Source organism: Artibeus jamaicensis, unplaced genomic scaffold (genome assembly GCF_021234435.1).
Source record: "Artibeus jamaicensis isolate MK-2021 breed Jamaican fruit bat unplaced genomic scaffold, CSHL_Jam_final contig_470, whole genome shotgun sequence".
NCBI lineage: Eukaryota > Metazoa > Chordata > Mammalia > Chiroptera > Phyllostomidae > Artibeus > Artibeus jamaicensis.
The window spans coordinates 274,182-284,765 of record NW_026521849.1 but is presented as its reverse complement, the minus strand read 5'-3'; the positions used below and the strand labels follow the sequence as shown (position 1 = coordinate 284,765).

Here is a 10,584-nt window from a genome sequence, read left to right as displayed (position 1 = left end):
AGCTCTAGGCCCTCTTCCCAATCTCGAGTTTGCTGCCAAGCTGGGTGTGGAGCAGACCAGGCTGTTGTGTCTATTGGATTCAGAGCCCCATGCTGTACCTATCAGTTCTCCTGGGCTGGCAACCACAGAGTCCTTGGCTGGGGTCCTTTGTCCTCAGCCCCCTCTCCACAAACTTTATTAAACAAGTCTCTCCTGGCACCCCACCTTGCTTGGCCAGAAAGGGAGGGGGTTGAGGGTCTCAGCTCTTTCCCCAGGACTCCTCAGTGCCCAGGGCTTCTAGATAGTCTGAGAGGGATGGGCTGGAAGCTGGGAGCCGATCTGAGGACTGGGCACTGACCTACAAACTCTGTGCGTACTTCATGCATGGCAGGCTGCGTGGTGTGTACTGATTCCCTGAACTGTGCGCAGGCTGAAATCCTTTCCGCTCCTCTTTGCCTGGGCCACTTGGCCAGCCCTGGCCAAAAAATTCCAGGGAGGGAGCTGTCGGGGCTCTGAAAGTTGGCCCAGGCACCATTGCTGCAGGGCGCTGGTCCCCCAACCATGCAGTGGCGGAGATCCCTGCTGTTCCTCTTTGCTCCGTCCCTGAGACTACTGTACCGCTGCTGTCTCCCTACTGTCTGGTTCCTCCATGACCGTGGAGGTTTCTGGTCCCTTTTTTCCATATATGCTTGGCAACTGCTGGCTTGCTGGCTTCTCCTCCTCCAATCAGACAGGTTTCTGTCCCTTTTGTACTAGGAACTGGTATGTGCTTCGTCCTACTCCATCGCCATCTTGATAGCCTTCGGGTATGATTCCTTTATTCCCACTTTGCTAAGAGTTTTTATCATGATCCATGCTAGATTTTTTTTTAACTTTTGAAAACATTTATTTGCCTGCAATAGAACCACCTAAATATATAAAACAAATGTTGATTAACATAGAGGAAGAGATGTACAATAATACAGTGATATTAGGAGATTTTAATATCCAAGTGATGTCAATGGATAGATATTTCATACATAAAACGAAAAAGAATAAACCAGAAATGACACACTAGACCAGGTGTATTTAATTGACATTTTTAGAGCATTTCATCCCAAAGCAGCAGAATATACATGATTTTCAAGAGCACATAAAACATTTTTCAAGATAGATCATATGGTAGACAACAAAACAAGTCTCAATAAATTTAAGAAGATTGAAATAATACCAAGTATTTTTTATGATCACAATGATATGAAACTAAAAATCAATTACAAGATGAAAATTGAAAACTGCATATACACATGGAAGCATGCTAGATTTTATCAAATGCTTTTTCTGCACCTGTTGACATGATCGTGTGATTTTTATTTCATTTTTTATGTGATGAATCATGTTTATTGCTTTGTGAATATTGTACCAATTTGCATCCCAGTTTAAATCTCACTTGATGTTACGTACTATCTTTTAAAAAAATTTTAAATTTTATTTTTTAATGTATTTTATTGATTATGCTATTACAGTTGTCCTATTTTCTCTCCTTCACTCCCCTCCACTCTGCACACCCCTTCCCTCCCACATCCCCCCTTTTAGTTCATGTCAATATGTCATAAGTTCTTTAGCTTCTACATTTCCCACACTACTCTTGCCCTGCCCCCGTTGTCCCCCCACCATGTATGCTACTTATTCTCTGTACCTTTTTCTCTCTCTCCTCTTCCCACTCCCCTGTTGCTAACCCTCCATGTGATCTCCATTTCTATGGTTCCACTCTTGACCTAGCTGTCTGCTTAGATTGCTTTTGTTTTAGGTGTGGTTGTTAATAACTGTGAGTTTGCTGTCCTTTCACTGTTCATATTTTTATCTTCTTTTTCTTACATAAGTCCCCTTAACATTTCATATAATGAGGGCTTAGTGATGATGAACTCTTTGAACTTGACCTTATCTGGAAGCACTTTATCTGCCCTTCCATTCTAAATGAAAGGGTTGCTGGATAGAGCAATCTTGGATGTAGGTCCTTGCCTTTTATGACTTGGAATACTTCTTTCCAGCCCCTTCTTGCCTGTAAGGTCTCTTGAGAAATCTTCTGACGGGAACTCCTTTGGAGGTAACTGTCTCCTTTCCTGTTGCTGCTTTTAGAATTCTCTCCTTCATTTTAATCTTGGGTAATGTAATTATGTTGTGCCTTGGTGTGTTCCTCCTTGGGTCCAACTTCTTTGGGACTCTCTGAGCTTCCTGGACTTCCTAAAGTCTATTTCCTTTGCCAGATTGGGGAAGTTCTCCTTTATTATTTGTTCAAATAAGTGTTCCACTTGTTTCTCTTCCTCTTCCCTTCTGGTACTCCTATAATTCAGAAGTTGAAATGTTTAAAGATTCCTGGAGGTTCCTAAACCTCTCCTCATTTTTTTTTAAATTTTAATTTCTTCTTTTCTAGTTAGATGTTTCTTTCTTCCTTCTGGTCCACGCTGTTGATTTGAGTCCCATTTTCCTTCCTATCACTATTGTTTCCCTGTACATATTTCTTCATTTCACTTTTCATAGCCTTCATTTTTTCATCTAATTTGCAACCATAGTAAACCAATTCTGTGAGCATCCTGATCAGCAGTGTTTTGAACTGTACATCTGTAGAATGGCTATCTCTTCGTCTCTTAGTTGTTTTACCTCTGGAGCTTTGATCTGTTCTTCTGTTATGGCCATTTTTTTTCCTTGACACACCTGTTACATATGAGGTGTGGAGTCTTAGGTGTTCATCAGGGCAGGGGCAACTCACATCACTGGGTTGTGACACTCTTTGTGGGGAAGGGGTTTGAGAGGGAACAATGGCGCTTGCTCCATTCTCTGCCAGGTTTCAGTCACTTCCCCCTCTTCCCACAAGCAAACTGGGCCCTTCTGGTGCTGATTCCCAGGTGGGTGGGTTTGTGTACATTCTAGGATCCTGTGGGTCACTCCAACAAATTCTCCTGTGAGGCTGGGAGTTTCTCCCACTGCCTCCACCCCACAGGTATTTTCAGTTAGTGGTCTGAGGCTTTATATTCCCAGGCTGGGGCCCTGAGTTGCACAGTCTGTCCTGCTCTTCAGTTGTTTCTCTTGGTTTATCTGCGTGCAAATGTGGGACTGCCCAGTCCGCAATCCACTAACTGGTTGGGTCTGCTTGCTGCTGCCTTGCCAGCCAGCTGCAGTCTTGCACACCTTGCTCCAGCATCTGCCACCTAACTGGGTCCACCAGTCACCTTGCTGGCCCCAGCCCTCGGGCCACTGCCTTGTGCGAATCCTGGATGCCCAGCTTCCTGTCTCGGCCATCTCCTATGGGATGAATGTGTGTTCTTTAACTCCTTGGTTATTGGACTTCCATACAGTTCACTTTTCTGTCAGTTTTGGTTGTTTTTTGTTTTTAAATTTTTGTTGTCCTTCTTTTGGTTGTGTGAGGAAGCACAGTATGTGTACCTATGCTTCCATCTTGGCCAGTAGTCCTAAACAATTTTATTTTTATTTTTATTTTTATTTTTATTTTTATTTTTATTTTTATTTTTATTTTTATTTAGAGGGAGGGAAGGGAAGGAGGACGAGAGGGAGAAAAACATCAATGTGCAAGAGAAACATTGATTGGTTGCCTTTTGAATGCCCCCAACTGGGGCCATGGCCACAACCCAGGCATGTGCCCTGACTGGGAATTGAATTGGTGACCTCTTGTCTGAGGGACAATGCCAAACAACTGAACCACACCAGTCAGGGCATGGTGTGTGATCTTTTTAATGTATTGTTGGACCTGCTTTGCTAATACTTTTTGAGGATTTTAGTATCTATGTTCATCAGGGACATTGGCCTATGGTTGTCTTTCTTCCTGTGTTGTGTTTTTATCTGGTTTTGTAATTAGGATAATAGTGGCTTCATTAAAAGATCTTGAATATCTCCCTTTCTCTTGAATTTTTTCAAATAGTTTGAGAAGGATAGGTGTTAGTTCTTTGAATAATTGATAAAATGCACCTGTGAAGCCATTCTGTCCAGGACTTCTGTTTTCTGGGAGTTTTTTTTAATACTGCTTCAGTTTCATTAGTTGTTATCAGTTTAGTCAGGTTTTCTGATTCTTCCTGATTAGTTATGGAAGATTGTATGTTTCTAGAAATTCATCTATTTTGTTCAATTTCTTTTTTTAATTAATTTATTTTTTCTCTATTTTAATTGTTGTTCAAGTACAGTTTTCTGTCTTTTACTCCTATCCCAGCCCACCTACCCAACCCTCCCCCTTCCCTCGCATTTCCACCCCCCCCCCAGTTTTTGTGCATGTGTCTTTTATACTTTTTCCTGTAAACCCTTCCCCTTTTCCCCTGAAATTCCCTCCCCTCTCCCCTCTGGTCCTTGTCAGCCTGTTCTCTATTTCAGTGTCTCTGGTTATATTTTGCTAGCTTGTTTGTTTTGTTGTTTAGGTTCCTGTTAATGGTGAGATCATGTGGTATTTGTCTTTCACCACCTGGCTTATTTTGCTTAACATAATGTTTTTCAGTTCTATTCATGCTGTTGCAAAGGGTAGAAGCTCCTTCTTTCTTTCTGCTGCATAGAATTCCATTGTGTAAATGTACCATAGTGTTTTGATCCATTCATTTGCTGATGGGCACTTAGGTTGCTTCCAGCTCTTGGCTATTGTAAATTGTGCTGCTCTGAACATTGGGGTGAATAGGTTCTTTTGGATTGGTGTTTCAGGGTTCCTAGGATATAATCCTAGCAGTGGGATTGCTGGGCCAAAAAGCAAATCCATTTTTAGTTTTCTTAGAAAATTCCATACTGTTTTCCATAGTGGTTGTACCAGTCTGTAATCCCACCAACAGTGTGCTAGGGTTCCCTTTTCTCCACAACCTCTTCAACATTTGTTGTTTGTTGTTTTGTTTATGATGGCCATTCTGCCAAGTCATCCAATTTCTTACCATACAGTTATTTATAGTATATCCTTACTATCCTTTGTATTTCTGTGATATTAGTTGTTAATTATCCTCTTTCGCTTCTGATTTTATTTATTTGGGTCCCCTCTCTTTATTCTTTTTTCTTTTAATTATATTTTAGTGATTATGCTATTGCAGTTGCCCCAATTTTTCCTCCTTTGCCACCCTCCACCCAGCACCTGCTATTCCCAGTAAATCTCCCCACCATTGTTCATGTCCATGGACCATGCATATAAGTTACTCCATTTTCTATGTCATACTTTACATTCATTCTCCTCCCTTCTGGAAACCTTCAGGTAACTAACTTCTTTTATTTTGCTTTTAAGAGTCTCTCCTTACCTTTAAACTTTGGCTTTTTAATTATGATGTATCTTGGAGTGGGTCTCTTTGCATCCATCATAAATGGGATTCTCTTCCCTTTCTGGATTTGCATGTCTATTTTCTTCACCAAATTAGGAAAGTTTTCTTTCACTGTTTTTTAAGATAGATTTCCAATTTCTTGTTCTTTCTCTTCTCCTTCTGGCAACCCATGAGGCAAATGTTGGACCTCCTAAAGTTGTCTCTGAGGCTTTTTATACTATCCTTATTTGGGGGGATTTTTTTTCTTGTTGTTCTGAATGGTTGTTTTTTCCTTCCCTATACTCCAAATCATTGATTTGATTTTTGGCTTCAGCCACTCTACTGTTGTTTCCCTGTAATTTGTTCTTTATTTCAATTAGTGTATCTTTTGTTTCTGACTGGGTTTTTTTTTAATGTTGCTGAAATCCTCACTAAGTTCCTTGAGCATCCTTATAACCAGTATTTTGAACTCTACATCTGAGAGATTGCTTATCTCCATTTTGTTTGGCTCTTTTTTGTGGAGTTTTGATCTGTCATTTCATTTGGGCCATGTTTCTTTGTTTGCTCATTTTGGCAGCCTCCCTTTGTTTGTGTCTATGTGTTCAGTAGAGCTGCTATGTCTCCCAAACTTGGTAGGGTGGCCTAATGTAGTAGATGTCTGTAGGATCCAGTAGCACAGACTCCCCTATCACCCAAGCTGAATATTTGAGGTGCACCCACTATATGGTCTGTGTACACCCTCCTATTGTAGTTGAGCCTTGATTGCTTTTGGCACATCCAAGGTCAGCTATGGCCTATATTCTGTCCGTGGCCACTCAGTGAAAGCTACAAAGTGATCTACAGATGACTACTACTTGTGCTGAGCTTGAGGTGCCCCAGGAAGGTCAAGCTTGAACCAAAGCTAGTTGCTGCTAGTGTCATGTTTGGGGTAATATAGTGAGAGCTATGAGGTCCACTGAAGCCAGATTCTGCTTGTTTGAGATAATTTAGGAAAATACAAAGCATAGGCCAAGATAAGCCATTCATATGGAAAAGCCACTGGAAACAGCTTGGATGGGACCAAAAGTGGGGTGGGGCAGGATCCCAGAGTACTACCATGGTGGGGCAAATGGTGTAAGCCAGTTTGATTGACTTTCAGATATGGTACCTGCCTTTCAGCTCTGTTGGGGGAGAGCTCATAAAAGAAACAGTGCCTCTGCCAGTACTTTGGTCTGGGAGAAATCTGCCCCCCAAGCTCTTGCCCTGATGCTGGATAATTCATCTCTTCCCTGTATGTTTCTGGTACCTTTCAATATGCTGCCTTCAAGCTGACACTCAGAGGGAGTGAGTATGAGTATGTGTATAGGCCTCTTAAGAGGATCTTCCGGGGAGTCCAGCAATTTTTGTATTCTACAGCCTAATCCCTGCTGATTATTACAGCCAGATGTTATGATGACTTCTCTTCCTGGCATTGGAATCCTGGGCTGGAGGGCCTGGTGTGAATCTGGGACCCTTTGCTCCTTAGGTATTCCTGCCAAATTTATCTGCCATGTGTGGATGTGGGACCAGCCCATTTCACATCTCCACCCTTCCTACCAGTTACAAGGTAATTTTTATAAATTGCATAGTTGTAGGACTTCTATTCAGCTTGATTTCTGATGCTTCTGAATGAAGGTTGTTCTATAGTTTAGTTGTAATTTTGATGTGGTTGTGTGAGGAGGTGAGCAGCATTAACCTATGCCACTATCTTGCCCAGAAGCAGAATGTCTATTCTCCTATTGTTGGGTGAAGTATACTATAGATGTCTTTTATATCTAATAGGTTTACTTGTCCAGTGTTGTTCAAGCCTTTATTTCATTTTTCATCTTCGGCTTGCTTATCCTATCCATTGCTGAAAGTCAGGTTTGAAGTATCCAAATATTATTATTGAGATGTCTTATTTCTTCCTACATTCCTGTCAGTTTTTGCTCTATGTATTTTGGTGCTCTAGTATTATGAGCCTATATAATTAGGTATAAAATGATTTTTCATTTTTTTCAGTATAAATATTTCTCTTTAGTAATATTTTTAAACTCCATTTTGTCTGATACTAATATAGCCACTTCACCTTCTTGTGGTTGCTGTTTGCTTGATGTATCATTTTCCTTTTTTGCATATTTTATTTATTATGTTATTGAAGCTGTTCTATGTGTTTCTCCCTGTTCTCCCCTACCATCCCTCACCCTTTGTTCATGTCCATGGGTTGTACATAAGTTCTTTGGCTTCTCCATTTTTTATATTATTTTTAATCTCTTACTCTATTTTATACCTACAAAAGGTCTATTTTGATTCTTATTCCCTATATCTTTCCCCCCATTCTCCTCCTTCCTCCTCCCCACTGATAACCCTCCACGTGATCTTCATTTCTGTGATTCTGTTTCTGTTGTAGTTGTTTGCTTAGTTTGTGTTTGGTTCAGTTGTTGATAATTGTAAGTTTGTTGTCATTTTACTGTTCATATTTTTTATCATCATTTTCTTAATAAGTCTCTTTAACATTTCATGTAATAAGACCTAGATGATGATGAACTCCTTTAACTTGACCTTATCTGGGAAGCACTTTATCTGCCCTCCCATTCTAAATGATAGCTTTGCTAGATAGAGTAATCTTGGAAGTGGGTCCTCATTTTTCATGATTTAGAATACTTCTTTCCATCCCCTTCTTGACTTCAAGGGTTTTTTTTTTTTTTTGAGAGATCAGTTGCTAGCCCTGGCTGGTATGGCTCAGTGGATTGAGTGCTGGCCTGTGAACCCAATGGTCACTGGTTCAGTTCCCAGTCAGGGCAACATGACTGGGTTGTGGGCCAGGTCCCCAGTTGGGTGCACGTAAGGGGCAACTGATCTCTCACACATAAATTTTTCTCTCCCTCTCCTTCTCCCTTCTTCCCTTCAAAAGAAAGAAAGAAACGAAGAAAGAAAGAAAGAAAGAAAGAAAGAAAGAAAGAAAGAAAGAAAGAAAGAAAAGCTGATAGCATTATGGGAACTGCTTTGTAGGTAACTCTCTCCTCTTGCTGCTATTTTTTTCTAATTACTTAAGCATTTAAATTTTCTTTAAAAAATAAATGTATGATTTAGTGAAAATAAAAAAGATTGAAATCAAAATGACAACATTCTGGCTCAGCCTCCAGCATGATTATCTGTGTAATCTTGGAGTCATTTACTGTCCTTGGTCCTCAAATTCTTCATATGTAATGTGAGAATTAAAGTTTATCTTATAAAAATTCTGAGTTTATATACATGTAGAAAAAAGAAAAATACTTATATATGTGAATATATGTATGTTTATAAGGTCATCTGAATATCCACATTCACATCTATATACACACCTTTGTTACCTGTAAGAAAGCCAATTATAGACAAGTAGGCTAGAGTAGGTGGTAGGTAAGGTCCAGTCCTAAGGTGACATAAATACTCTGGTTTCTCTTCAGATCATATAAATCTCTCTCCTTTTATTAAGCTGACATCATCTATTTCCAGCATTTATAGCTCTCCTATCTTCATTCCTCCATCCAAGACAACTTGACAGTGGGAATTTGTTAGAAATGCAAATTCTCAGGCCCGAGTGAAAGACTGTGGGAGAGACTCAGCCATCTGTGTTGCAAATGGCCCTGATGGTGATCTGAAATACACCAAAGGTTGAGAACCACTACATCTGAATATTTCCAGGGAAGAAGTATAGGCTAGAGTCACTGATCCCTGTTTTAATATTCTCTTTATTGGCAGTTAAGGGGTATGTGTATCTTCAGGGAAAGGAAGAAACTCATAGCATTTCACTGGGCTAGAGGTGACCTTGGCCACAGAAGGTCATAGGGGTGAGAATGAGTCAATGGAAACGATGAGGCAAGAACTTGGCACAGACACCCTTCAGAAAGTGATGGAGGTCATGTTGTCATTGAGGACATTGCCCTGAAAGGGGAATCCCCAGATTTGCCACTTCTGGGCCAATGTGAGGGCCACCAGCCAGCTGTAGCCTTTTCTGTGATGCTTTGGCAGAGTGTAGCCATTGCACATAATGGCAACTTGTCTGTGATAGACGAAGAAACTGGGTTTCCCTTGTCATTGTGGACACACACACTGGGGAAGCAGGAGATGAGGTTGGCTATGTACAAGAGATGCTGTTCATGGCTGCCCCATGACCACATCTGGTTGAGTAGGTCAGCATCAGCAACACTCAGGTGGGTTAGTCACAGGGGAGAACTCATTAGGAGACTGGTGTCTGACAGAGTTGAAGCAGAAAAAAATGAACCACTTTGAAGGAGGCGAGCTTCACATCCAGCTGCTTTGAGTTGGCAACAGCTTTGGTGACATCATATAACTCACTCTACAGCCCTTGTATTTGAAAAACTTGATCCCAGTTGATAACATCACATTCTCCCAACAGCCATCAGTAAACTCTGACATCCTTGTAGAACACAACATAAGCATTAGTGTAGCGGTCCAGGTTATCTGTCTCGGCCTCTTTCTGCCACTGAGTGATAACAGCTTTAAAGTCTGGCCATGAATCCAATACCATTTCCTTTTGAAAGGGATTCCCATGATTTATCACTGCTCCATACACCTTGAGTGATTCAGGAGAGTGACACTTCAGCATTTTTTCCAGGGTCAGTAGTTTGGTAGGACAGCTTAGCACCAACATCTTCTCCAGAGCTCCAGCAATTCCACAATTAATTAGAAACTGTTCTTGAGAGTTTAGCCTGAAACTGAGGTCTTTTCACTGTATAAGCAGCCTTTATTGCTGCTTTTAAGATTCTCTCCTTATCTTTAATCTTGGGTAATTTAATTATGATGCATCTTATTGTGTTTCTCCTGGGATCCAACTTCTTTGGGACTCTCTGAGCTTCCTGGACTGGTATGTCTATTTCCTTTGTCAGATTGGGGGAAGTTTTCCTTCATTATCTTTTCCAATAAGTTTTCAATTTCTTTCTCTTCTATAGGGAACTGTTCAGGCTGGCAACAGCAATTGTAGCTCAGCCCTATTGAAAAGCCCAATAGGTGCGTTGTGGCATGCAGGAGCCAAACCCATGGATCAGTTCTCCCATGGGAAATCAGGCCTGCTTTATACCTAGGCTGCTTTGAGACTTGCTCATGCTAAAAATCCCTCCTCCTGAGTTCAGGCAGAAAATGCTTACTGCATATCTTTAAAGTAACTCCCTGAAGTCTGTACTAATTCTCCCATGGATTGAAGTATAACCAGACCAATTACTCTTATCATTTTCTTGCATTTGCAACATTTTTTCCTTGTTAGTCTGTAAGAAGTAATCAGTAACATCCTTTCCATTGCTATCTGTAAAAGGTAATTACCTAAAGCAAACCTAAGTATAATGAATGAAAATCCTCT

The 10,584-nt window shown here is 40.8% G+C and overlaps 1 pseudogene; it reads right to left on the bottom strand.

The window, feature by feature from the left end:
• Positions 1 to 9,024: 9,024 nt before the first annotated feature.
• On the bottom strand, positions 9,025 to 9,882 carry LOC119037335 (glycine N-acyltransferase-like protein 3; annotated as a pseudogene).
• Positions 9,883 to 10,584: the final 702 nt, after the last annotated feature.